The sequence below is a fragment of the Anguilla rostrata genome, chromosome 3 (assembly GCF_018555375.3).
Source record: "Anguilla rostrata isolate EN2019 chromosome 3, ASM1855537v3, whole genome shotgun sequence".
Taxonomy (NCBI): Eukaryota; Metazoa; Chordata; class Actinopteri; order Anguilliformes; family Anguillidae; genus Anguilla; species Anguilla rostrata.
Genome location: NC_057935.1, coordinates 57,000,072 through 57,027,804, shown reverse-complemented (window position 1 = coordinate 57,027,804; position 27,733 = coordinate 57,000,072). Strand labels below are relative to the sequence as shown.

Genomic DNA, 27,733 nt, shown 5'->3' with positions numbered 1-27,733 from the left:
GTTTTCCATTGCATATGTGTTGTGCGACACACTTCTAGGACGCACACACACACACACACACACACAATACTATCTAGCACTATCTTTGATATAAGACTACAGAAATGTTCAGACCAGTGACATGCTACTCATGCTACATTATTGCTTTGTTTGTTTGTTAAAACGGTACCATAACCGTGCTGAGTACGATACACATTCTTGCGGTTGACAGTAACAGGAGAGGGCAACAGAAAGTACACGAGTGTTATTTTTCCTTGCGCGTGCGCAGCTGTATAATAATAAAAACCACACTTAAATATCAGTCGCGCTGAAAGGTCAGGATATAAAATTTTGTGTGTGGAGTCAGCTGCCTTGTATCAGGAGTGCAACATGCCAATAGCAATCACAGCCCCAGCCGTAAACAGAACTTAAGCCTTACCAATTACAGCATCAGGTGTAACCCACTGTACTGACAGATGGTCATAGGTGGTGGTGTGAATAACCCCCCCCACCCACCCACACACACACACCCACACCCCCCCTCCCCCCCCAAGCTCTCAGAGGGAGTAATTATGGAATCGTGGGTACTAAAAGTCATGTGATCTCAGCCTTCTTCTCCAGAATAATTTATCCCCCTGGGCTGATAGTTCGTCAATATCAATTTATTAATTTAAAGGGTCTGGCCTGATAAAGAGAACTGTGCATGCAGAGAGACCTCAGGGATAGGGCAGTGGGGGGGGGGGGGGGTTAATCGTGGGGGAGGGAGAGATGGGGACAGGAGGGGAGGAAGAGACCAGAGAAGAAGAGAAGGATAGAGAGAGAACTGGCTGATGAAAAAGAGAAAAGCAGAGAAGAGAAAGTGGTAGGACCCGGAATGTAAGTTCTCCTGACACCCCCCAACCCCCACCCCAAATATTGTTAGGAAACACTGATTATTAGACCTCAAATATCTCTGGGGGGCACCCCCCCCCCAAGTAGTGTCTGGCTTCATTTCTGAACAGTCTCTGCTGCTGGTTGCATCTGGAGAATGCAGCAGCCCTGGAACTGGAGAGTACGGTAGCATAACAGCTTGAGAGCTGGGCTCAGGTCGCCCACAGGCACTGGGCTTCATCCATCGCTGGGGTTCTGCTGTTGCTCCCCTTGAGCGACGTGCTTAAGCTGAACGGGACGTGTCAGACTGTAATCCGTGTGTGTGGCCCTGGATAAGAGTTCCCGCTGAATGCTGAAATGTCACGTTGATGTGTGTGTGTGTTTGTGTGTGTGTGTGTGTGTGTGTGTGTGTGTGTGTGTGTGTGTGTGTGTGATCTAACATAGTCCCTCTGCCTCTAGATGAGTCATTTAGGGTCTGAAAACAGGTATTTCCTGATTAATCAGGAGTCACACACACACTCATTTTCAGCCAGGGAACTCATAATTATTTAGCTTAGCCTGAATGATCTCTGCTTAAACTCACCTGGGTTTGTTGCTCACTATAACGGAAATGGACCCATCACTAGAATGAATGCACAGGGTGTACACAGGACTCGTACGTGGGGAGTTTCATGCGGTAATACGCACGAGAAATACACTCTCCTCTCCCTGCCCCCCCCTGCCCCCCACCTCTTTGAGCGCTTATTATGGAGACTAATAAAAACGGTGATAAAACAGTTCCGTTATGAGACAGGACCGTAAACACTGTGGCCATCTCGGGGGCAATCCCCAAAGCCATTACATAACATCCCTATCGCAAGCTAAGAGGCTCTCTCCCCTGCCCTTTGACCTTTCACCCCTCACCTCTGATCCCTCACCTCTGGCCCTAACCCCCTGACCCACGTTACACAAGCAAATGACAGTACAGCCACCTCCCCCCATCCCCACCCCCCCCCACCGTTAAGATCTGCAAAACGATTCATTTAATTAGCCCGCGGTCCCTCATCGTTTCGCCACCCCCTTCTCCCTCTTTCATCAGCATCTCTCCAAACGGCACTGTCTGGGGGTCCCACAACACCTCAGCAACAGAACCCCCCCCCCCCCCGAAATCCAGGGCAGGTGCCTGTAAACTGCCCTCTACCCCCCACCCCCATCCCCTACAAGTAACAAGCCTGCAGGCTGTCAGGAAACAGGGATCGTTCCGTCAGCCAGGCGACGAGCGGTTCCCCCGAGCATCATGGGAATTGCAGTCCCTGAGCATGTGCACCTGTGCAGGTGCTACAGGTGTTACACACTCCACCTCCAAATCCCTGAACACAGTCATTCACTGAGCCACCGTGATGTTTGCTCAAAAGTCACAAACCATCACAAAATGTACAGGCTATCTGTTTTTTTTTTTTAAATAATGCTTTTATCGTAGATAGGTTGCTATTTGTGCTGTGGTGCAATGTCTGCTATGATAAGTGGTTTATGTGTTATGTAATTATTATGATTAATTCTTATTTTGAAGTCCCATAATGGCTTCCTTGACTTTCATTGACATAACTCTGGTTCTCATGTTTACAAACGCCAATAACAGACTCCAAAGGCAAATCAAAAGCCTTGAATCAACACTAGATACTGAAAGCTCTCTTATACCTGCACCAAGGAAGCAACTGAACACACCTGACTTATCAGAAACACCTGTGAATCCATTTGTCCCAAGCATTATGGTGTCCTGAAATGGGGGGCTATGTATAAAAAGTTCTGGTCTGGTTATGGTCACAGAAATCTAATTAATTTCCCGTTTATGACATCATCGAGGCTACAGGGTGACAGACAACACCTCACTCACTGCAGGAGCCCTTTTTCTGTACATCGTCCCCCCATTTTTGGGGAGCAAGAGTAATTGGACAGATCGGCCTTATCTGAAATGTAAGTTTGTAAGACTTTTATTTTGGCATCCCCTATGACCTACGAGGAGCCCATATGTCTATATCAGGTGTGGTGTAGGGGTGAGAGGGCAGGTTAGAGGGAAAGAAGGCCAACAGTTTTTCAACCCTGTCATCCTGTGAATTTCGTGTTTATTTTTTTGACGTTTAATAAAGCTTCCTTATTTCATTTATCTCCTCCCACCTCGGGACGTATTTTGCTTTTTGCTTATGGATTTACGGACGTGCGCTGAGCTGAAGCTGCCGACCCCAACCTCACGAGCAGTGACTTTGATCAAAGGAACGCCGTCACGCTCACCGAAAACAAGAATTCAAGCAAAAAGCAAAAGCCACTGGGCCTCGTGCACTTCTGTGTCTCCCAGAGTCCCCGGGCCGGAGGGATGGGCTGGCGGCCGCTGGAACATGACGACTCAGCAGCCAGGATGAGCGCCTGTGTTTCAGACTCCGCCATTACCGCTAACCGTTTGGGCTGCCGACACAGGACCCCCCGGAGGGGGGTAGAGGGTGGGCCGCTGGGGGTTGTGGTCGCATCTGTTGATGGGATCTGGAGCTCTAACCAGAAACCCGCTCGCCTGCCATGCCTGTGTTTTTTTTTTGGGGGGGGTTTTGTTTGCCAACCATCAGGGCATTTTAATGGGATCCTCAGAGGAGCTGTAAGGCTGAGCGAGGCAGAAACGCAGCGCCCATACTCCCCTGCTGGCCCACTCGGCTTGTTAGCTGCGGTTGCTGCGGAAACGACCCCACATTTGTCTCTGCCCCGACCTCTGACCCCTGACACGTGGCTCCAAAAGCTGACCTTTGTCCACCTGCTTGCCCTACCCAGCACGCCCTTGCCTAAGCATTGGTACACACGCGTGCGCACGCACACACACACACACACACACACACACACAAACGCACGCATGCGCACACACGCACGCACGCACACACACACACACATGCACGCACGCACACACAGGCATGCACACACACACACGCACGCACAAACGCACGCACGACACACACACACACACACACACGCACGCACACACACACACGCACGCACACACATGCACGCACGCACGCACACGCAAGCACGCACACACAGGCATGCACACACACACACACGCACGCACGCACGCACACACACACACCTTGAACTTATTTAAAATTTAGTCCAGTTACACTTTATAATTTTAATACGGTGAAAAATTTTCTTAACCAACATGATCAATTCAACACATTTGTGATGCAAATAATATTTTTTATTTGACAACATCTTTTCCAAAAAAACAATTGGAATTGGTTGCAGGAGTACGGGACTATGAATGCCATTTTTCATTCAAATTCGGGAGGATAAACATGAAGGCACAACAAAACCGAAGCCTCACCACCAATCAGCTTCGGAGTTCAGAGGAGGGGCGTGGCTCAGCGGGTCTTGCTGACTGGGGGGCTGTTTGAGTGGCGGAGCTGTTCTGCAGAAATAACCAATCGGAAGGCGGTCTCATTTCATTGAGAGGCGGGCCTTCTGGGGTGGGCAGCATGCTGAGACAGGAACACGTTTAATCTGCTCCGGAAAACAAAAACAAAAAAAAACAGACAAACAAAAAAAGAATAAATAAATCATGACCATTAAAATAAAAATGGAAGTGGAGGGTGAAATCTGAGGGTTTGACGTGAGTCTCCAAAAAATGGAAACCCCCAACCAATCAGACTCACCTGTGCATACCTGCCTCTGACCATGGTCCTGAAGACATCCCAGCCTCCAGGAGACTGACAGGGCAAAACTCTCACAGCAGCCAATCAGGTGCAGGACCCTGCGTATAAACCCACCCATTTTTTTAAAACTTACAAATCCTCATCGACTCCAAACCCTTTTCATGGTTCTCTGGTGCTAATTTTCCTATTGGCTGATGCCAGAGGAGTGGAAGGGCTGAAGCTCTATGATTCGCTCAAAGGAAAAGAGGCGGTGCCGTTTTCAGAACGCAGAGGCCAAGGGAGAATCAGGACGGGTTGGGGGGCCAGGAGGAAGGTTTCATCTGTACCTGAAATGACATCAGACAGCTTTGGGGGGGGGGGGGGGAGCTGACTCCCTGTTCCAAATGAACTTACATTTATTGTAGCATTTTAAAAACAAACACACACAGCTATCTTAGAGTACTGATGGTGTGTGTGTGCGTGTGTGTGCATGTGTGTGTTTGTGTATGTGTTGGGGGAGGGGGGGAGGGGCTTTGTTGATTTCAGTGGTAAAACAGCCCTGGTGGTTATTTTGCTCTTCACCCTCAGAAAGTTCTGTTTGTCTGGTCCACTGTACAGAAGGCACAAAGGAGACACTGGTTACGTGGTGGTGTGGGGTGGTGTGGGGGTGTGGCGGTGTAGAAATGTGAGGGTGTGGGGGTGTGGCGGTGTGCGGGTGTAGCGGTGTGCGGGTGTGGCGGTGTGGGGGGAGTGTAGCGGTGTGGGGTGTAGTGGTATAGAAATGTGAGGGTGTGGGGGTGTAGTGGTGTGGGGTGTGGGGTGTGGGGGTGTGGGGTGTAGCGGTGTGCGGGTGTGGCGGTGTGGGGTGTGCGGGTGTGCGGGTGTGGCGGTGTAGAATGTGAGGGTGTGGGGGTGTGGTGGTGTGCGGGTGTGGGGGTGTAGCGGTGTGCGGGTGTGCGGGTGTGGGGGTGTAGTGGTGTGGGGGTGTGCGGGTGTGGCGGTGTGCGGGTGTAGCGGTGTGGGGGTGTGGCGATGTGGGGTGTGGCAGTGTGCGGGGTGTGCAGGTGTGGGGGTGTCGGGTGTGCGGGTGTGGGGGTGTAGCGGTGTGGGGGTGTGGGGGTGTAGTGGTGTGGGGTGTGCGGGTGTGGCGGTGTGCGGGTGTGGGGGTGTAGCGGTGTGGTGGTGAGCGGGTGGTGTGGGGTGTGGTGGTGAGGGGTGGTGTGGGGGTGTAGCGGTGTGCAGGTGTGGGGGTGTGGCGGTGTGGGGGTGAGGTGGTGTGCGGGTGGTGTGGGGGTGTGGTGATGTGGGGGTGTAGCAGTGTGCGGGTGTGGGGTGTGGCAGTGTGCGGGTGTGGGGGTGTGGTGGTGTAGCGGTGTGGGGGTGTGGCGATGTGGGGGTGTGGCGATGTGGGGGTGTGGCAGTGTGCGGGTGTGGCGATGTGGGGGTGTGGCAGTGTGCGGGTGTGGGGGTGAGGTCTACAGTGCAGCGTACGTGATGGTTTTCATGCTCCCTTCAATTCCAAAGATTATTTGTCATCTTCAGAGCAAAGGATTTTTAAAAGTCAAACCCACAGTCGCCACTGCCCCCCCCGCCTCCTCCCCCCAAACCCTCCCCCCTCCCCTCTCTCTCTCTTTCTCTCCCATTCCCCCTGATTCTCCCCAGCTCAGATCAATACCGTATTGATCAGCTCTCTCTATCACTGGCCAACCAGACTAATCACCGCCACGCAAGACCAGCAATCTCCCTCCTACTGTAAAACCACAACGTTTCCACAGGGCTCCCATCTCCCCTCCGCCCTCCTCTCCTGGATCCTCCAAACTCCTCTGCAAAACCACCGCCCTGATATGTGCGCTTATATTATGGCAGCGCAGTTTCATATTTATGTATATTTATGTATATGTATATATGTATATATGTACAATCTCATCTTAAATGTCTGAGGTTTCGTAGCTGAACATTCTCTCCTGCTATCATGTATCATGTGCGACGAGTGTGTGTGTATGCGTGTGTGTGTGTGTGTGTATGTGTGTGTGTGTGCGTGTGTGTGTGTATGCGTGTGTGTGCGTGTGTGTGTGTGTGTGTGTGTGTGTGTGTGCACGTGTGTTTCCCGTCACAGACAGACCGTTGGACAGCCGAGCAGACACACGCACGCAAAGCCACCCGAAACAGCAGCAAAAAAAATGGCGCCAGGAACCAAGTAAACACAGATGGTTCCTCCGTCCGTCCTCTTCCCCATCTTCATCCCTCCCCCTCTTCCGCTCGCTCCCTCCCCTTCTCCATTTTTCTCCCTCTCTCTGTTCATAGACAATGCTACAGGCAAAATCAATACCTCCCAAGAAAGGAAAAAAAGGCAGCCCCATATTTTGTGTGTGTGTCTGTGTGTATAAACATGTATATAGACATGTGTATGTGCATGTATTTATGTACACATGTGTGATGTATGTGTGTGTGTAAACATGTAGACGTGTATGTGCATGTGTGTATATTCATGTACTTATGTGTACGTGTGTGTGAGTTTCTGTATGTATCTGTTTATATGTGTGTATACGTGTATATACACATAGATGTGTATTTGGGTATGTACATGTGTGTGAGTGTGCATCTGTGTGTGTGTGTGTGTGTGTGTGTGTGAGTGTGCATCTGTGTGTGAGCGTGTGTGTGTGTGTGTGTGTAAGTCGCTCTGGATAAGGTGCCTGTAATGTAATGTAATGTAATGTAAAGTGATGTAATGTAGTGTGATGTGATGTAATGTAATGTAATGTGATGTAATGTAGTGTGATGTGATGTAATGTAATGTAATGTGATGTAATGTAGTGTGATGTAATGTAATGTAATGTGATGTAATGTAATGTAATGTAATGTGATGTAATGTAATGTAATGTAATGTAATGTGATGTAATGTGATGTAATGTGATGTAATGTAATGCGATGTAATGTGATGTAGTGTGATGTAGTGTAATGTGATGTGGTGTGATGTAATGTAATGTAATGTAATGTAATGTAATGTGATGTAATGTAGTGTGATGTAATGTAATGTAATGTGATGTAATGTGATGTAATGTGATGTAATGTAGTGTAATGTGATGTAATGTGATGTAGTGGCAGGCAGCCAGTGTACAGACGGGATAAGCCATGCCGGGCCGGGCCGTACTGAAGGTATTCTCAACAACTGCACTCAATAGCAGGTGAGCGCGCCGATTCGGACACGGTCGTTAAAAACAGCACAAGAGTCACGTGACCTCATTCCGGTCACGTGACCTCATTTTGATCATGTGACCTCTTTTCAGACAAAGCGCCCTCCTCACAGCTCACCGGGTCACCGTGTGCTGCTCCTAAGTATTTGAAAGAGCTGTCCAGCGGTCTGCGCAACGGTCTCTCTTCCGTCTGCGCAGTCACAGCGCGCACGCGAGCGCTTACGCACTAGCGTTAGCGCGCAGACGAAGCGCACACTCTCGCAGGAGAAAGACGCTGCGCATACATGCATGCGCAGGCGTACGCAGCCCGTCTACGGAGCAGCGCAGTGTGTGATCGCCCCCCCCCAGCGCCCCCCCCCCCCCACACGGCGACGCCCTTCAGGAGGACCGCTCCCGCCGATGCGATTCTGATTGACTCTCTGCAAAACAACCGCGAGCATCGCCCGCCCCCACTCCCCTGTCAATCTGCCCCCGTCTGTCCTCCGATTGGGTAAGGGGTCCTCTGTTGATTGAGCGAGGTGCCCTCTGATTGGTCGGCAAGGGTCCTCGGGCCTAGGCTGGTATTGATTTATCTGTGGGTATTAGGAGATCAATTAATCCCCACTGTGTGATTGTGTGTGTGTGTGTGTGTGTGAGAGAGGCCAGATAGGAAAGTAGTGTTTGATTAAGGACAGCTTGTTTCTGTCCAAGAGAGATAAGAGGCGACTCCCCCCCATCACCCCCAACCCCCCCTCAGGTGTGTCAAAACCTGAGACTCACAAGGCTGACCCCTCCAACATCTCCTCAGACCCAACCCGGGACAGAGATTTGGGATTTGGGACTCGTACCTGTCCTCTTTCAAAACAGACAACACACACAGCACAGGTGCGTAACCCCCCCTCCCCACTGATCTGCATATTACACTTCCATTCATCCGGACGTCATCCACTTTAAGCGGCTAGTTTAGTACCTCAGACTGTATCCGGCTCAACCCATTATAATTTGCTCTGATGGATCCCTTATTACAGATTTATCTGACATCAGGCCGGCCAGTGGAGGATGGCCTCCCCCTCTGTAGCCGGGTTCCCCCCGAGATTTCTTCCCATCGGGGAGTTTTTTTTTTTTTTTGACCTCCCCTGCTTCAGCTGTGCTTGGTGCCCAGGTTCCCCCAGCGGAGGAGGAGGGGCTCCCCCTCTGTGCCCAGGTTCCCCCAGCGGTGGCTGGGGCGGCGCAGTGGGAGCACAGTCGCTTCGCCCGCAGTATGGGTCCACCCGCACCGCTTCGGTCTCCGGCCCTAACAGACGGATGCAGCGCGGAGCTCTATGCCTGTGGTGTGAATGTAAAGCGTCTTTCTGCGAAAAGCGCCACACAAATAAACCCGATTGGCCTTCTTGGTGTTCTCTTACAGTCTAAGTCCGCTGGCAGACACACGCACACGCACACGTACAGGCACATGCACAGGCACAGGCACACGCACAGGCACATGTACACGCACACGCACACGTACAGGCACATGCACAGGCACACACTCAAGCACACGTACAGGCACATGCACAGGCACACGCACACACACACGCACACGTACAGGCACATGCACAGGCACACGCACACTCCCTGGACCACAGTGTTCAAGCTTTAAGTGCTTTAAGTGTGATTTATGCTGGAGCACTTTGCGGGCCAGTTTGGGGGCCACAGCAGCATTGTTGTTTAGGGCCCCCACACCCCTGGGGCCCCGGCCCTGCTGTATGTCCGCTCTGGACAGGAGCGGCTGCCAAATGAACATCGCTCGACGTGCCGTATTACGAGGGGGTCACCCCGTACCCCAGGGCTGGGACAGGGGCCCGCTGGGGCAGGGGCCTGCTGGGACAGGGGCCCGCTGGGACAGGGGCCCGCTGGGACAGGGGCCCGCTCGCGTGTCCAAAAGCTCCGAGCACAAGGGAACGGGCAGGACTCTGCTCTGGGAGGACGATGCCGCGCGCGCGCGATGCTACGAGCCAGAGCTACGCTAGCCGCGAGACTTCAGGCCTTCGATTGGCTACCAGGGGGCTGTGGGAACGGAGCGCTCGCGTAAAGCAGGCAGAGCATTCATCTTCTGTTGCCATAGAGATTATAAGACTGAACGATTTTCTTTTTTTTTTTTTACTAGTCATGCTGAGAGAGAGAGAGAGAGAGGTGGAGGGGAGGAAGAAAGAGGGGGAATGGAGAGAGGAGGGGGAGGTGGGAGGGAGGAAGAAAGAGGGGGAATGGAGAGGGGAGGGTAAAACGGCTGGCCTGGAAATGCGGGAGAAGGACGGGATAGATGGATAGAGACAGAAAGAAAGAGAGAGACAGGGAGAGGGAAAGAGAGAGAGAAAGAAACGGAGAGAGTGAGAGAGAGAAATACAGAGAGAGACAAAGAGAGGCACAGAGAGACAGAGAAAGGGAGAGAGAGACATAGAGAGAGAGAGTGAGAGAGAGAAAGAGAGACACAGAGAGAGAGGGAGAGAGAGAGAGAGAGAGAGAGAGAGAGTGCTAATGCCTCTTTTTCAGTGTAAATAAAGAGTGGAGCTGGATAAAGGCTGTTAAGGGAGAAATCATCCAGGGCATGTGATGTAGGACAAGCACTGACTGCAGGCAGGCAACCAGGGGGATCAATACCCGCTCAATACACTCAACACCGTGTGCGTGTGTGTGTGTGTGTGTGCGTGTGTGTGTGTGTGTGTGTGTGCATGTGAGTGTGTGTGCGTGTGTGTGTGTGTGCGTGTGTGTGTGTGTGAGTGTCCGTGTGACACCGAACCTTATACAGGCTCAGTGTATGTGTGTGCGTGTGAGTGTGTGTGTGTGTGCGTGTGTGTGTGTGTGTGCGTGTGTGTGTGTGTGTGTGTGTGTATGTGTGTGTGTGTGTGCATGTGTGCGTGTGTGTGTGTGTGTGCGTGTGCGTGTTTGTGTGTGCATGTGTGTGTGTGTGAGTGTCCGTGTGACACCGAACCTTATACAGGCTCAGTGTATGTGTGTGCGTGTGAGTGTGTGTGTGTGTGCGTGTGTGTGTGTGTGTGCGTGTGTGTGCATGTGTGCGTGTGTGTGTGTGCATGTGTGTGTGTGTGTGAGTGTCCGTGTGACACCGAACCTCATACAGGCTCAGTGTATGTGTGTGCGTGTGAGTGTGTGTGTGTGTGCGTGTGTGCAGGTGTGTGTGTGTGTGTGTGTGTACATGTGAGTGTGTGTCTGTGTGCATCTGAGCGTGTGTATCTGTTACCCTCAACACCAAACCCCATGCAGTGAGTGTGTGTGTGCGTGCGTGTTTGCATGTGTGTGTAGCTGCCATGTGCATGCGTATGTGTTAACGTGTACAATTACATGCTATTTTGCCACCTAGAGACACAGCGGTGGTCAGACCCAGGAGAGCCACAGTCACACACACGCACACGCAGTGTTGCCGGGGAGACAGTGATGCAGCACAGAAAGGGTAGAGAATGCAGGGAGACAGACAGGAGAAAAGTTTTAAAAAATCTAAACAGAAAAACTCAAACTTCAAAACACATGCAGACAAAAAAAAAAAAAAAACCTAAAATAGCAGCCAAATAATTCTAAGTCACTGACTCTCACTCTCTCTCGCTTTGGGTGAATTGCCCCCCCACCGGCCCCCCCACAGAATTGATCGACCATGCCTTTCTATTCCATCTCTTCCTCTGTCGCTTAGCAACCACAGTTCTAGTGGGTGTGGAGGTTGGGCGGGAAACATTTTTTTCTTTTTTCGTTTGACCAGTTGGGACATGTTGGCCAGTGTGTGGTTCCGACAGGAGGCCCACATCAACGCGTGTCATGCGCCGCGGTACGCGTACAAAACGTACTCCCGCGTCAGAACGCATTCGAGACACATCTGCTGAGCTGCCGGAAGATCAATCTGACCTTTATTTAGAACTGAGAGCTCACGGAAAGCTATCACTCTCCGGCCATTACTACCGGATATCACAGCTGCCCCTTAACCAAGGAAAAGTTATATATTTTTAAATCTAAGCTGGTTTTAAAAAATAAAACGTTCCCTGGGCTACGGGGCAGCTGGGATATCCGGCAGTAATTGCTGTATAAAAGAGGCAGGAGCATAAAACACGTTTTTAAAGAGTAAATAGTTTCGGTCCGCCTTGATAAGAGGCCTGTATAGGTTCCGGCTTCAAACTAAACATTTAATCTGACAACGTCTTCTTTCGACAGGACCTCGTTACCCCGTACGCGTTATACAATTGATAAACAAACACATACAGGTACACCATGTTTTGAAGAGACACACTGTGTTAAACCAGAAGAAAAGAAAAGAAATATGACCTCAAATTTATTCGTTCCTTGACCACCGCAGGAACTTAAGAGCTAAACTTTCCAAGAACCAGTAGTCCCAGAATTACCCAGGCTGCTGAACGTGAAAAGAAAATGCTATTTTGCTCGTGTGTTGGTAAATCAAAAACAGTCTCTGTTACCCCCAACTTCTGTTGTCGCTCTACAAAAATATGATCCAGACCCACACTACTATACCGCCCAAGCACCTGCCCCTTTTACCCCAACTGCCTGACGTCCATCTTTTTCTGTTGTAACACTTTACATGTCAATAAAATCTAATGCTTAATGACTGTTTTGCTGCGGTTGATATATTTTGAACAGGAAGTGGGTGTCGCAGTTTTTCCTACATTGGCGTGCCCTTGTTTCACGGAGCCGCCGTCCCAGAAAAGGTCTCAAGCACGGCCCTGCTGGCTAGAGCTCACAGAGCCGCACTGAAACTTTTACCCGGTCCGAAAATATTCGGCACTGTGCGTTTGAATCATCGCTTTTCATTTTATTAGTTTAACCGTCGTTTGTTGTTTACAATGGTATTGTTTACCAGTTACTGATGTCCTGACAATCCGAACGGCTTGCAATTTAGTTTTTTTTTTTTTGTGCACTTTAATTTCTTCTTATTTACCCTGATGGGGGGAGAAAGAAGAAGAAGAAAGAGAGGAAGACATTTTACAGCAGGATTTAACTCTTAAACCACCCCTCGTTCACCTGTAAGCCATTTAAATGTTTTGTTGAGATTTAAAAGAACTGCGTCAAGAACTATACAACCAATCTCAATACTGTAAAACGCAGGTTAAAAGTAGTTGGAAAGTAAGCTTACTTATAATAATGTACTATAACGCACACACACGTATCCTCCTCTAAATGTCATTCCCCATGAAATTCAGTCAACTGTGAAAATAAGGCATGATTTGTACTCCATAAATCCCGTTGTGGTTTTTAAAAATAATAAAATCTGCATTTACATTTTTGAAAACAGGTCATCGAATGTAGTGCTTCAAGTCCTCGTCCGTTACAGTGCGTTGACATACCCTGCGACAAATATCATAAGGCGAAAACTATTTGTTGAAACAGAATTATGATTATGAGAAATTGTATGAGAAAGCATAAAGTTAATAAAGCATTCTTGACTGAGATGAAATTTACGCAGCAAATGGTTTTCTGTTCAAACCTGGCCTCTAATCAAACTGACCGCAATACATAAACACATACCACCAACTGTTACCCGCTTCATAAATAACACATGAAGTATGAATTCGGTATTCGCTATAATGGTCTAAAAAATCGTTGCGTAAAAAGTGCTACAGTGACACGTGTTTTAAATTTGCTACCTCAAGTTGAGAGCAAACCGATTGCGGTTTGATTGAATTGTGGACCTTGTCTCTCTTTTTTTTATGGTGAATGGGAGATTTGCCAACCTAATACGGAGAGATATTGAATCATTAACATCGGCTCTCACGCGCCGAATTCGCCACTTCTGACCCTCTGGCCTAATGCGCTGAGCATGGCTCGCGCCGACCTCTTCGGGCTGACTTCGAGCCACTTCCCGACCCGGGCTCTAGCAAAAAGCTGCAACCAATCGCTGCTAGAGAACAACAACAAAAATAATAATAATAATAATAATAATAATAATAATAATAATAATAATAATATTCATCATCATCATCATCATCGTTGTCGTAATCAGCATAATCATACTACCAATGATAATAATAATAATAATAATACTAATAACAGGATTTTGACGACTACTTTCTAGTTTTTGGGGTTTTTTTGTGCACCGTTCCGCGGCCAAAAAGGTGAGGGGTGAGGTTTGCTGGGCACTTTCAGTAAAACACTGACACAAGCGCACGGCACAGGTCTATCTTACTTGTCTTTTTGTCTGATACTCAGACTCTTCTATAGGCCAAACTACATTATTCATATCAGCAAGGTGTTTAGAGGGCAAAGCAAACGGAAGCGGAAAAATGGAATAAACCCCTCCCGAGGTTGCCAACGCAACAGTCGAATCATGATAGAACACTTCAAGCTTGGCACGTAAAGTCTTCATTAGCGAACGCTTACGCGTGACATCGATTATTATCGATCATAATTCTTTATGCAAATTATAATTATTTGTGTGGCAATTACTCTAAATGCTTACAAAAAAAAAGCTTGAGCCACCGACTGCAAAAAAAAAAACAACAGAAAAAAACAACAGCAGCATACTGCAATGCGGAATTTGTTAGATAGGTAAAGTTGAATTGACGTCACTGCGCGTGAGGCCAAACCAAGAGTACGAGAGGGAGAGAGAAAGAGAGTATTTGAAAACGTTCAAACCAAAATTTATAGCATACAAAACTACACAAAAAGTTAAGATTCAGGCCCAACTTTGCGCTTCTTCTGAATACGTCAGCAAGTATCTGACTCGGGCCACGAAGATGTATTTGCTGGGACAATCCACAGGGATTTTGATAGTGTCTAAACGGCTCACGCGTTAGCCTACAGACTCTTATTTTGACCAGGTCTGGTAAATCACTACTCAGTTGCATAATGACACCCCTTTACGGGCCATCGCACGAAGTTAAATGTCTTGAGTTCAAAGCAGCAATGAAGTGTGAACATCTCCGTTTCTTAGCGGCATGTGTGTGTGTGTGTGCGTTTGCGCGCGCGCGCGTGTGTGTGTATGTGTGTATGTTTGTGAGTAACAGTTGCTTCTGGGCATATTTGATGAATAAACATTTAAAATCTTACCGCTCAGCTCGTATCTTAATGCAAAGTCGTGCAGAAACAATATTTAATTTAGTTTTTGGTAAACAGTCGGAACGGCCGGAACGGCTGGTTAGTATACATGTCTTTTGCAGTAGTATGGACTCTCCTCAATGCACTAAGATTATTTGGTGTGGTGGGATATCGGAGTTGTTTTAATCTCACCTGTTACCCGGGAAACCGTTCAGCCACATGGAACGCAACTTTATTTAGTGATGAACATTTTCTTCAAGCTATACAGGGGCGCGTGGGTCCTCATCTTGGACTTCCTCGCGCTTTGCTGATATATTTATGATCCCACCTAAAAAAAAATATATATATGGTCCCCTTTGGCCCTCAGTTACAAGTGGCGCGTGCATTACCCAACTTCTCAAAGTATGTCAGTTTAAAAACTTTCACGGTTCAGTGAAGGGATGATGTAACTTATTCTGTCTGAGTTATGGGGCGTCACAATGCGGTTAAACAACTTACACAACACAACAGACCCCCTAGCGCCGATCCCCTTCGATTTATAAGAAATAAGCACGCCTTTGTTAATTAAATTTTAGCTCTGGATTTATAGTATTTTATGTGCGCATGAAGCATATACATACGAGACAATAAATGTGAATTTTAAAATGTATGCCTGAAGGAACAATTAAGGAATAACTGCTACAACTGAAATTAGGCTAAAAATAACATTACAAATTTAATGAATATATAAATATAAAGCGTCATTTTTTTACCCTCTAAAAGCCAGCATCTATAAACCTACTTCGTTTAGTTTATAGATGCTGGCTCTTCTATAACTGAAGTCTCTATATTTGTGGTACTACTGCAACTTGGGACCTTCAATTTTTCAATGACAATAATAGTTCGTACATTAATAGAAGTGCTCTGGTTGGACAAAACGACGTTTTGAAACGAGAAACGATTCTGTTCTATTTAATGGCGAAGTGCACGTAAGTAAGGTGTAAAATATGCATCCAAAATTTACAGCGGAAGAGCCTGAACCATGAAACCACAAAATACGAATATGAAAAACCAGAGAAAACTAAGAAGTGATAAAAACTGAAAATCCTACACTTCATTGCTCAAATAAATTTCCCTAGCTACGGGCCTGCTGAAATTGGTCTCCGGTGCCGATACAGTTGCATAGTTATTCAAAATTGAAATAAATATGAACTGACGGCCATTAAAAAACCAGGGCCTTATCGTACACATCAGTGACACAGCTGACTTCTATATTATATTTATTTGAGAACTATTCAATGTTCTTTGTTTGTGCCTATTTGAATTTTGCATTTAATATTAATCTTTAGATATTTTCAAATATATTTTCTTTTTAGTCGTGCGCTGGTGAAGTAAGTTAATCGCATTTAGTAATTATTTAAGTGCAGGCCCATTTAATAAATTTTAACGTTGGCTACCACAAACTCAACAACATATGATATTGATTTCCGATCTTATCGACTTATAGGAGAACCAGCCTAGGTGATGGAGAACATCGACTACCCCCCCCCCCCCCACCCACGGCCCCAGCCCCTCTCCCCCAAAACCCCAACCACCATCAGAATCTGATGCACAAAGTTGGTTTTCAGCAAACTATCGCGATAACTTTTTTAACGTTGACAATTTCACCTTTACGACATCGTCTTTCATTATAAAAAAAATTATATATATATATATATATATATATATATATATATATATTACATATTATATATATATGAAACCATATTATTATTGTATATATTACATTTACAACTTGGAGGATCACGTCGGTTTGACTGTAATGAAACATCTCTATTTCCGGTAGAAAAAGATATAGGTCTATCTTGGTTGACATCCAATATTTTAGTTAAAAGTATGACATAATAATCATGCAAATAAACATAACGATCCTACATTTGAAACAGTATTGCACACTGTTAATTAAAGCCGATAACTAGGCTTACTGAAGGCATGCAAAACACTGAGACAAAAAATTTAATAGCATTTTTGTGTTTAAAATCAAAACTAGAAAGGTTTTTTTCCACCTGCGTATATTAGGTTGGTCTAATTTAAATCAAATACAATTCAAAAGGGGGGATAATCCACGAGAAACATTGTACAGCTCAATGATACTTCCCTCAATCATATTTATTTACAACAGCGGTGCTATATAATAGGCCAATAATAATAATAATAATAATAATAATAATAATAATCACATTATAATCACAATAAAAATAAAAGTAATAATTACTACAATATATAATAATAATAATAATAATAATAATAATAATAGTTTGTAACTGACAACATATTTTGCACAACCAGACATTTTTAGAACACAAGCACGAGCCCCGGATGAAACAAAACGAATATTTTATCAAGCCACATTCCAGATCACATTTTTTAACATTTGATCTAATTATTCAGCTGACAAAGAATATACACATACACAATAACAAAAGCGTCACCGACTGTTCTGTCAATATTTTGGTTGTTATTATTATTATTATTATTTAATTTTTAATTTAAAATTCAATTATTTAAAGTTTTAACGTAAATTGACATGCTAACGTTTTAAGGTTTGTAAAGTTCTTACGGGCAAACAGGTCTTCGTTATAGATAAAAATGTACAAACACAATACACACGGTTATAATTTGTCAGGTGCATCCATATATTTGCACGCGCACACGAGATTGTATATTTCAAAACACTGAAATAGGAAATATTAGGGCACTTGATCTCCGTCACACCAACACAATTACGTTTCGAAATTTGAGTGTTGTGAGTCGGATCGTAAGAGGTTTTAATAAATAGGCTCGGCAGGTTTTCGTAACGTCCATCTTTTAAACTAGAATTTATCAAAAGTTTCCATAAGTGTATCTATATTTGTACAATAGGGTAATTATATCCCCACACGCAAGTAACTTATTAATGGAGAAAAATGCAGTGTATATTTTTTGACTTTCCACAAGTTAACCTGACTTAACTATTCCACAAATTATCACAACTGAAAAATCAAAAGATAAGGGTTAAAAACTGAGGAAACATGCTGGCTAAGAAATCCTGTGGCCTAAACAGCATCAGTATTTTTAAAATGAGACTGAATGTAACAAGACTGTGAACCAACAGGAGACAGCGTATTAGTGAGGTCACCATCTTGGTTACAACTGACAATTGAGGATCTTTGATCGAACACCCCGTGCCACAGCGACTGCACTATGAACTACCACGAGAGAGAGAGAGAGATAGATGTGAACAAAGATTAAAGTTAGTGTGACGATTATTGCTCTTAATAAAAATGGACCCTTCTAACTAATTTAGTTTTCTGAAAAATAAACTGTATAAGGTTTACAACTCAGAATTAATGACACAGAAACATAACGATACTACCTTGAGCATGCAGAGTCTAAAATATTTATATACAAAAACTTAGGCACAGAGAGCGCTTCAGACTTCCGTATGAAATCTACAGGTACAATTCCCGCCTATTATCGTTGAATAAGCCTACAAAAACGACGCGACAGTTCTGTCCGAATCTGGTCAAAGTTGAATGTAGTTGTCCTTTTACGAAAAAAAAAATCTCACCACGACTCCCAGAGGAAAACGTTCGTGGGTTTTTTCCCGTTCACATCAAACGGGGAGAGGTCAATCGGCGATTGATTTCCTTCAGAACGACCCGGGGGGTGATTGACAGGCAGCAAGAGCTCACGTCTTCTTTGAGCCGACGGCGAGATCAATGGGATACGCCGAATTTCTGTTCGAGTTCTACACTGAAGAGCTTACGCGGAAAACAAACTGCTGGGACTGAAACATGGCCTTCCTGAAATACATACGCACACACACACACCTACACACGCACACACACACACACACACACAGGCATGGGCACCTACACACGCACACACACACACACACATGCTCACACTCGCACACACACACACACACACAGGCATGGGAACCTACACACGCACACACATACACACGCTCACGCTCACACTCGCACACACACACACACACACACACACACACACAGGCATGGACCACACACGCACCCGCACACACACACACACACACACACACATGCTCACACTCGCACACACAAACACTCTCACACACACACACATGCTAACACACACACACACACACACACACATACATACACACACATTCACACACACACACATGCAAATTCTATAGGTCCACATTCATAAAATATATTATGAGGGCCCAAATATATTTCAGTCGCTGACCGGTGTCATCATTCTCCTCTCCATAGTTTTAAAATAGTTTTATACCAATAGAGATACAACTATTTAAAAAATGCAGGACACACCTTTGCAACCATTAGCACTGTAACAGAAAGAGTTATGGAAGCAAAAAACATATTAATCTCCATATACAGTGGCTGCTAATAATGGAGGAAGCGGAGTGATGTGTTGCATGCTGCTCTGCTTTCCATTTAGCCAGCCCCGCTATCCTCTGTGCTCTGACCACTAGCACGTGGACATGGCCAAGACTTCCAGAAATAAAAGCGAATAAAACACAAACACTCACACACAATCACACTCACATCCACACACACAATTAGCGTTTGAAATAATAACACACCCACGAAACCAAAACAAAACTCCACAACAAAAGACATAATGAAGTTCCAAACAATTAACACCCAAACGCATGAACACACACGCGCGCACACACACACACACACACACAGAAGAAACAATGGTGGGTCACAAAATGGAAGCAATGGGTGCTTTGCAGGCATTGCTTTGGGGTAAATTCAATCTAAGCCCAGCAAGCTTTATCCCTGCATTTGAAGGGCAGATTGTTTTGCAGTGGTATTGAATCTGGACCAGCGGTACGTTTCCCTGGAACAGTTAAGACACAGGCAAAGGCACTCACTCACTCACTCACTCACTCACTCACTCACTCACCACTCACTCACTCATGCTCCCCCCCACCCCCACACTGCTCACACACACAGGCACACACTCACACCACACACACATCCACACACACACACCCACACACACACTCATACACACAGACACACTCGCACACACACACACACACACATCCACACCCACACACTCACACCCTCACACGCACACACTCACACACTCGCTCACACACTTGCGCACACACTCACACACACACACTCGCACACGCTGTAATGTCCAGCTGATGCACTGCTTAGCCTTGATCAATGAGACACCACTAAACACAGGTACTTAACTTTTGCCAATAGACTCTTTCAAGTAAATATACTTTAGAATACATTAAGATTGATGTGGAGACACTACCGGTGTCACACCACCAGAAATCCAAAGATCAGGCAGGCTCTGGCCAGCGAAGAGAATTTAGCCGCATCCCCACCCTCCAAGTTCAAATCCTTTTCAAAATCTACAGCTGAGACTATAAAGAGAGAGAGAGAAGTGAAACATAGACCTCTCTCAAGCTTTTTTAAATCTCTCCTCCAGTGAGAAAAAGAGAATGACAGATATTGGTAAGTTTTTTTGTTTGTTTTGTTTTTTAAGCAGAACAGGCAGTCTACCCTCCTTCAGTCCCCCCCCCCACAATTCAGACCAACAGCCACAAGACAGGATTCATCTTGGATTCACACTGCACCCTTTTGGTAAGAGTTTGAATGGAAAGAAGAGTGCACATGTAAGAACGTGTGCGATAGCTGAACGTTCTAATGCTGATGTAACAATCACCATTGGTTACTGAAAACAACAGAGTTCTAGAACACTGGCTTCAAAATTTCTGAAGAAAAAAAACCGTCAAAAACCCTACTCTTCAGAAGGGTCAAAGATGGTTGTATAACATCATGCGCGTGAGAAAAATATTAGGGGGTGGAGTTAAATGGTGGCTTGGGCAAACTGGGAACTAATACTGCAAGCAAGAACACAAAAAGGCTGGTCGGCCTGTTTTCTATCCTGAAATTAAGATAATGACTAAAGCAGCGACACGCGCACAATAACGACAGATCCGTTTCATGCCAACTTCTGTTCTTAATTATGTAAGTAGCTCAATCATTATTTGATTGCCACTTTAAAATAGAGCTACAGCAGAAGACAGTACTTGTAGTGAACTAAAGGAACAAATTATGATTGTTGTACACAGCCGATTCGAAAATTAAGACAGAATAATCGGTTGGGACAAAAAAAAAAAAAAAAAAAAAAAAGCCTTCCAGAACGGGAGCTGCGTGCCCTGATCTAAATCAGAGCCAGTGAATCACGATCGATCAATCAATTAATCCATCTATCAATCAATCAATTGCTACTTATTATAGCACCATGACCCAAGTAGATGTCTCAGAGTTTTAGTGAAAAGCACCAGTTCTACAGCAAATGGTTATGTTCCCTATTATTATTATTATTATTTCTCCCGCAATACTACGAACCATCCGTTCACAAAGAACGGTCAATTAACTATAAGACAGAGACAGGACAAACATGCACAAAAGAGACGTCAGCCCTTCGACCAGTGTGAAATGCACTCTATCAGAGATCGGATGACATGACGATTTCGCATTCGGAGTTATACCCATTGTTCCACGGTACAGACAGGTACAGTGCTCAAATTAAACACGTCACCCACAGTGCGACCGAGAAACCGCAGGTGGGTTTCTACTGACTGACAAATCTACAAGTTTTCAGATCGTGATGTAATTAGAAAGAGGGAAAACTTTGCCCGTTTCCTGCTCTGACTACACAACGAAATAAAATAGGCCATATACAAGAGCTCCAAGAGGCGTGCCGGAAAGAAAACTCCTTGTACTGCTTATAGCGCTATTACAAAGTCAATCGTTGCCATGGTAATGGTGAAGAATTTGATTACTGGCGTTGTATCAATATCCCACATCCTTTAAGCTTTACATATGAAAAAAAAACCACCCCGAATGCTTTCATTTAACATTACTGATCAATCCACAAAGATATTTAAAAAATAAATAAGGGACTTTAAATGACAAAATTCATATTATAAAAATACATCAATATCATTTGGGCGACCGTCGGTGTGTAAGTCTTGAAACTTACTACGTATTTGGCAGGCCAGTTTCACAAAAGGGAGGAAACTTATCTGCTTGGCACACGGTGACATGTCCAAGGGACTAATTCTGGTGAGCGTCTCACACAGGCCAACTTAAAACAGGCCTCCGTTCCGCGCTTACACAACCAGTCCCAACACCGTCAGAACTGACACCTGACGCCGAGCAACCGGGACAAACATTCCATTCCAAAAGTTCAATAACATAGAGGTAGAAACTTGAGAACCAACTGGTCTAGTAGCCTACCTGGATCACGGGGATTTTATTTTATCTTCTTAACACCCATCCATATTAGGATGATAGTACAACCCGCATTTTTTCCCCTCTTTGCTAAATTGCAGTATAACATATATGAAATGTTATACTGCAAATGTTATACTGCTAATGTAATATATAGTAGCAGCACTACACGATTAGCCTATATATTAGCAAAAATAAAAATAACCAACGCCACTCATCTAGAAGCACTCTGTAAGGAATGGCGCATGGGCTACTCTTTCAACTGGTTACATTTGAACAGAAAATTGTAACGGACACCAGGGAAAAAAGAAACATACCACAATAAGATAACATTTATTTTCTTTAACTCAACACATATCATAAATTGAGAATTTTGCGTGCGTGGCGAGAGATAAAATTGCTTTTTCACGTAGCCCATCACGCGAGCCCTTAATTTAACTGAAGAACACGCGCCCGTTTTATGGGCAAACTGTACAGTGCAGGAGAGCATACATTTATTTTACAAAATCCTTTAAAAAGAGAGAACAGACTAAACCAAGGCTGCTAAGGTGTCGATAAGGCCTATCCGCCTTAGAGGGTTTAAAGATTCCTTGTCCACTGCGTCTGAAGCTACCTCCAGTACTTTCTCCAGTACATTACACAGCAAAATATGCAGCGTTGAATCAACTCCAAGAGAGTACACGTGGGCCCTATTGGCCTAATGCGCGCTCTGTTAGACTTTTAGATTTAACGCTGGACAATTTATTGTGTACACAGACCATGTTAAACTCATATTTGAAATCATAATATTTTTTACCCCAACATATAAGTTACTAAAGATCAGCGCTTTTGTGCACCACACGTCTGGCACCATTTATTACTATAAATTTTATATTAAATCACAGACCTATAGCAAAATTCTTACGCAATAAGTCTCTCCGGCCGTCATTGGGTTTCGGAGGGGACAGGGGATGAAAGTCGTTACTCGAAGGAAAAGGCCACTGCGATAAAAATTAAACAGGCCTCTGGCGTCCAAATCGAAATGCTCGTTTTTCATAACTTTTCAGTGCCCAATAAAAGTCAAATAAATTGGAATCAAAATAATTAACACACATGACAAATGATGTTGGCCTGTACAAACAACCAGGAGCAAAGTAAACGTACATGGAACGCTGCAGAACATAATAGGCGCAAGACATTACTATAATTTCAGCGCGAGGGTTTAGGTGACAAACACACGTTTAATGTCAAAGAAGTCGAAGTAGTCACAGCCTTACAGGCTACGTTCGACCAGGGCCTGGCTGACTTTGCCAACGAACTTTAAATACGAAGTCAAATTAACTGAAACTTACCATAGCTTTATGAAAGGAATACATATTCATATTCATACATTTAGTACAACTGCGACGGTTTTATAAACTGAATTCAACTGAAGCGACAGCTGGCCATACATTCTAACGTATGCTGGCCTTAACAATTCTGGAAGGCTAACCAAACAAGCTGTAAGGGGGCCAAAGTAGGCCCTACTCTGTGGGCGCGTGAATGCGCACACAGACTTCATTGACTCACGTATTTATTATTCAGAAGGTCAACATTAACGGCCACTTTAAAATTATTTAAAAAAATAATCAGAAAACTATTACTTCAGTGGTTCAGTCGAATAATATTGGCCGGTTTCGCAGTTTATTCGACGCGAGTGTACAGTGTGGCAAAAATACTTACGCCTCTGAAACGTTGCCCTCAGTTTAAAAGGCTGGGGATTTGTTGTTCACCGGTAGACAGTACTTCCAACAGGTGAGGGGTGGATTTAGGGAGTAAGCGAGGGAGGAACGCGAGGGGGAAAGCGGCAGAAATTAAATATTCTACAAAAATATAACTGCTGCACAAATTTACCAAGGAATTTCCGGATATGCCCCAGAAAATATATGCTAATTCTCTGCAGCATTAGCATGGCGATGGTAGTACAGAATCTACACTTGTATTGAACAGCACTATTGATTCCACATTGATTCACATTTCCAACTGAAGTAAAATTGCAACAATTGCTTAATTAGGCCCTTTTTGGATAATAGGAATCCCTTTCATCCTCAGTTCCATTCATGTTTGTTATACCAGCACACAGTTTATAGCATTTAAACTTATGTTCCTCGAAGTTACTAAGAGGTTTGTTTTTAATGTAGCCGACGAGTAATAGTTTAATTCATTGGCTTAAAGTTGTACCACATTTAAATGTGCCAAACGCTAGCCCACCTCGCCTCCACGAGACGAATCTGCATGCAAAGTCAGAGGGAGGTGCGTGTAAAATGGCGAAAACCCGGGTGAATTAGGGCCTAGAGTAGATGAACATCAATCACTGCAGCGGCCAGGAAGCCGATACAAGGTTCGCTTGCCGCCGTGCCGCGCGGAGTTGACGCATCCGCTGTTGGCTCCAGTAATGCATTTCCGATAACACTGGCAACGGGGATCGATGGAAGAACATTAACCCGCGCGGACACCCTTGTTGTCCCGTTGGCACAGCTCGGGCTCTTGTTGATTCGGACATCTGGGATCTGCATGGGCGACCATTTTAACCCCGACGACAAAGACACCTCTACTCAAATTATGTTTTGGGCTTATTATTATTATTATTATTATTATTATTATTATTATTCGCAACACCGAGAACAACTTTCGCACAATCAGACATTTTAGAAAGAGAGTAGGCCAACGGGGCAGACAAGACGCATGTATTATGAAGTCACATTCCAGAACATATGATTCATATTTCATCATTTTCAGGATCAGCTGAATGTACCCAGTAAAAAACAGGCGTCACTGACTGCTGGGTCGCTCTTTTGCTGTTCGTGTTAGTACTTTAATAAGTTTAATAATTTTTTTTTTGTGTTTTTAAAGTTTTATGGACAAATACAGAATAAATAAAAATACAAAAATATGGACATAATTAGGCGGATGCACACACACGCGCTTGCGCGCGCACACAGACAAACACACACAGTTCAGATAAAAACATTGGATATAATCTTTTTACGATTATAACCCTTTTATCATTATAGACCGAATATGCAAGTGAGGAATAATTCCGCATTAAGCATCTATCATTACAATTAAGGTTACGTTAATTATGTAATTACAATAAGAAACAAACAAATGAATATTTAAACATAATTTATATTTAATTAATGTTTATATTACTTTAACAATATTAGAGAGAAAGCATCTTCCATAAGTAAAATGTTAAAAAGGCTAGCCCACTCACTACGGAATAATAATAATATTATTATTATTATTATTATTATTAATAATAATAATAATAATAATAATAATAATAATAATAATAATAATAATAATAATAACATTTCTTGCTCTGTGGTCTGATTCGGCACTGGCCGAATCTAACTACAAAACTTGGTTTAAAAAATAATTAACTTTGCTTTTCCTTATACTTCCAGGACTGAACATTGCTCACATAAAATAAATGGAGAGACATATCCACAGAAAACTGCACGCCAAGTAAAAAACCCACTGCTAGATGAAAAGGCCAAAAAGAGATTACGAGCATGAATGATCCCTAATTATTAAATGAGGATTTTGCATCGTTTTTTTTCACATTGAAAACAAACATGCTATAGGTTAACAAATGTCTATCTGGTTTAAAAAAATAAAATAAAATAAAACAGTAAGGCTTGCCTGGAGGAGAGGAGTGGCCTTCTGATGTTTGAACAGCGCAGCCTACTATTACACATAAACCATAAAGTATGTGATTTCAATATTTCCAAAAACTATCAGTAACTCCAAACCGCTCTAACCCACTATCGAGAGATGACAGCCATTGGATGTAGGGCTACATGAGGGTATCTTCATAACCGTTAAAATTGACTGGTTTAGCATTTTGGTTGTTTGGTGTTTGGTCTGAATAGATGTTGTCGTCGCGAGGTCAGGGCTGCCATTTCACCTTCCTGGAACCTATCCCCTCTGTGACTGTCACTTCTGACCTGTCAGGTAAGCACGTGAAAACTTAGGGTCCCGCTGACGTCATCCTGGGGTCAAAAAACATAATTAATCTGTGCCAATCGATGTATCGATCGGACGATTAATCGATGGCAGCTGTAAAATATAGGAAAGCGAGCGCTCACGTTGAGTGGCGTAAGAACACGCGCTCGGTTGCGCTGCTGTCTTGGCGGTTAAGGAATAAGGTAAACGTATAACGACTCAAAATATGAACAAGTGGACCGTCACCGGAGATAATATTCTCTGACATGCCAACATTACCTTAGGCTATATATATAGGGAGGTGTAATATATTCAAATTGGACAGAACAACGACTAGATGAATTGAACTGAATCCGCCCACCATTAAAATGACAAAAGAAAACGCTTTCAACGGGTCACCGTTACATCACCTGTCTTGCCACAGTCTTTCTGAAAACGTGCTAAATCGCCATCAGCATGGTCCAACTTCGTTACGAATAATTTATTTTTAGTCTTTCTCTGTGGTTTCGGGCACATGTGAAATGCGTGATATTTTCAGAAACATACGGAGCCATAATCAATGAGTGTTAAGATCTCGCTCGTAAAAATAAAATAAAAATAAAAAAAACTGTTGAGGTTGCTTTGATGTACCTTGTCTTTTCCTATATTGTTGTGTTCCATTACGTAGCCTACTCGTCTTCTGCCAGTTTTCTCTCAGCTCAAAAGTTTCAACCTCAACCGTGACAATGCACAGAAAGATGTCCGTTAAACTCAGATTTAGGAGTTAGCATCCTTGCTAAATGCATAATGACCTTGTTCTCGCATTGGCCTACTCTCGCATTGCATTGTGGGTTCTTAAAAAAATGGCGTGCTAATTTTTTTGAATTAAATGAATTAAAGGAGTGGTCTCTTCTCCAAAATTTAATTGGCCTGTACATGCAGCATATAGCACATGCTGAATGGAAGTGATCGGACAGAGTTACTTACAATGCTTTCCTTCGGAGTTAAAGACAGGTTTTTTAGCTATGGAACTACAGTTTTACTGTTTTCACTGTAAATAAGTTTCAATGCCCATTTATTACATATTTTTTTATACAATACATTATTTAAAAAAAAATTTTAATCCATATTAGATATAGTAACATTCTGAATGGCCAGAAGGTATAGCTTACTTAAAATTCGTATTAAAAAAAAAAAAATTGTACCATCCAATATTTGAAAAAAAAATGTTCTATGGTTCCTCTCCTTCTCTCCTTACCTATCGTAATTTCAGAAACAGGAATCACAGTGGTGGCATAAGTACCATATGATACCACGAATCAATAATATAACATCTATAATATTTGCATTTGTCATTGGGCTAAGGGGCTCCAAAATGTAGTGGCTCTAGGGCCCCTCTGTAATATTTGGTTGAATCGAGATCATTTAGTGCTTACGTCTGATTTATGTTTCATATAAAAATACTCTCCATGCTAAACTGAGGATGGCCACGTTGAAGATGGATTCAGAAGCATATCACTTTGAAATCATAAAGTAACTTATCTTTACAGAAAATCTGCCACTACAATTGGCTCTGATGATGACACTTGCTGGGTCAGTGAGATTCACTGTAAATAAAAATGACCTGAGTTGTGGTCTGAGATAGGGCAGGTCCCCCTAACGGAACAATCACGTGTCGATAACCCACATGTGAACACCCAACATGTGAAGGGTGTACAAAATGTAAAAATGTTTAACTGTTTAACTAAAAAAATGTGTTTTTTTTTCTTCATAAGCACCTCTTCTGGTC

The 27,733-nt window shown here is 44.2% G+C and overlaps 1 long non-coding RNA gene across 1 annotated transcript in view; it reads right to left on the bottom strand.

Annotated features, from left to right (window-relative positions):
- Positions 1-4,083: 4,083 nt before the first annotated feature.
- Positions 4,084-27,733, bottom strand: part of LOC135251276 (uncharacterized) — a 55,883-nt gene continuing 32,233 nt past the window's right edge. The window contains exons 2-3 of the long non-coding RNA XR_010329108.1: positions 4,518-4,615; positions 4,084-4,365 (exon numbers count right to left, since the gene is read on the bottom strand). This is a non-coding gene — a long non-coding RNA (uncharacterized LOC135251276). The remainder of the gene's footprint in view (positions 4,366-4,517; positions 4,616-27,733) is intronic.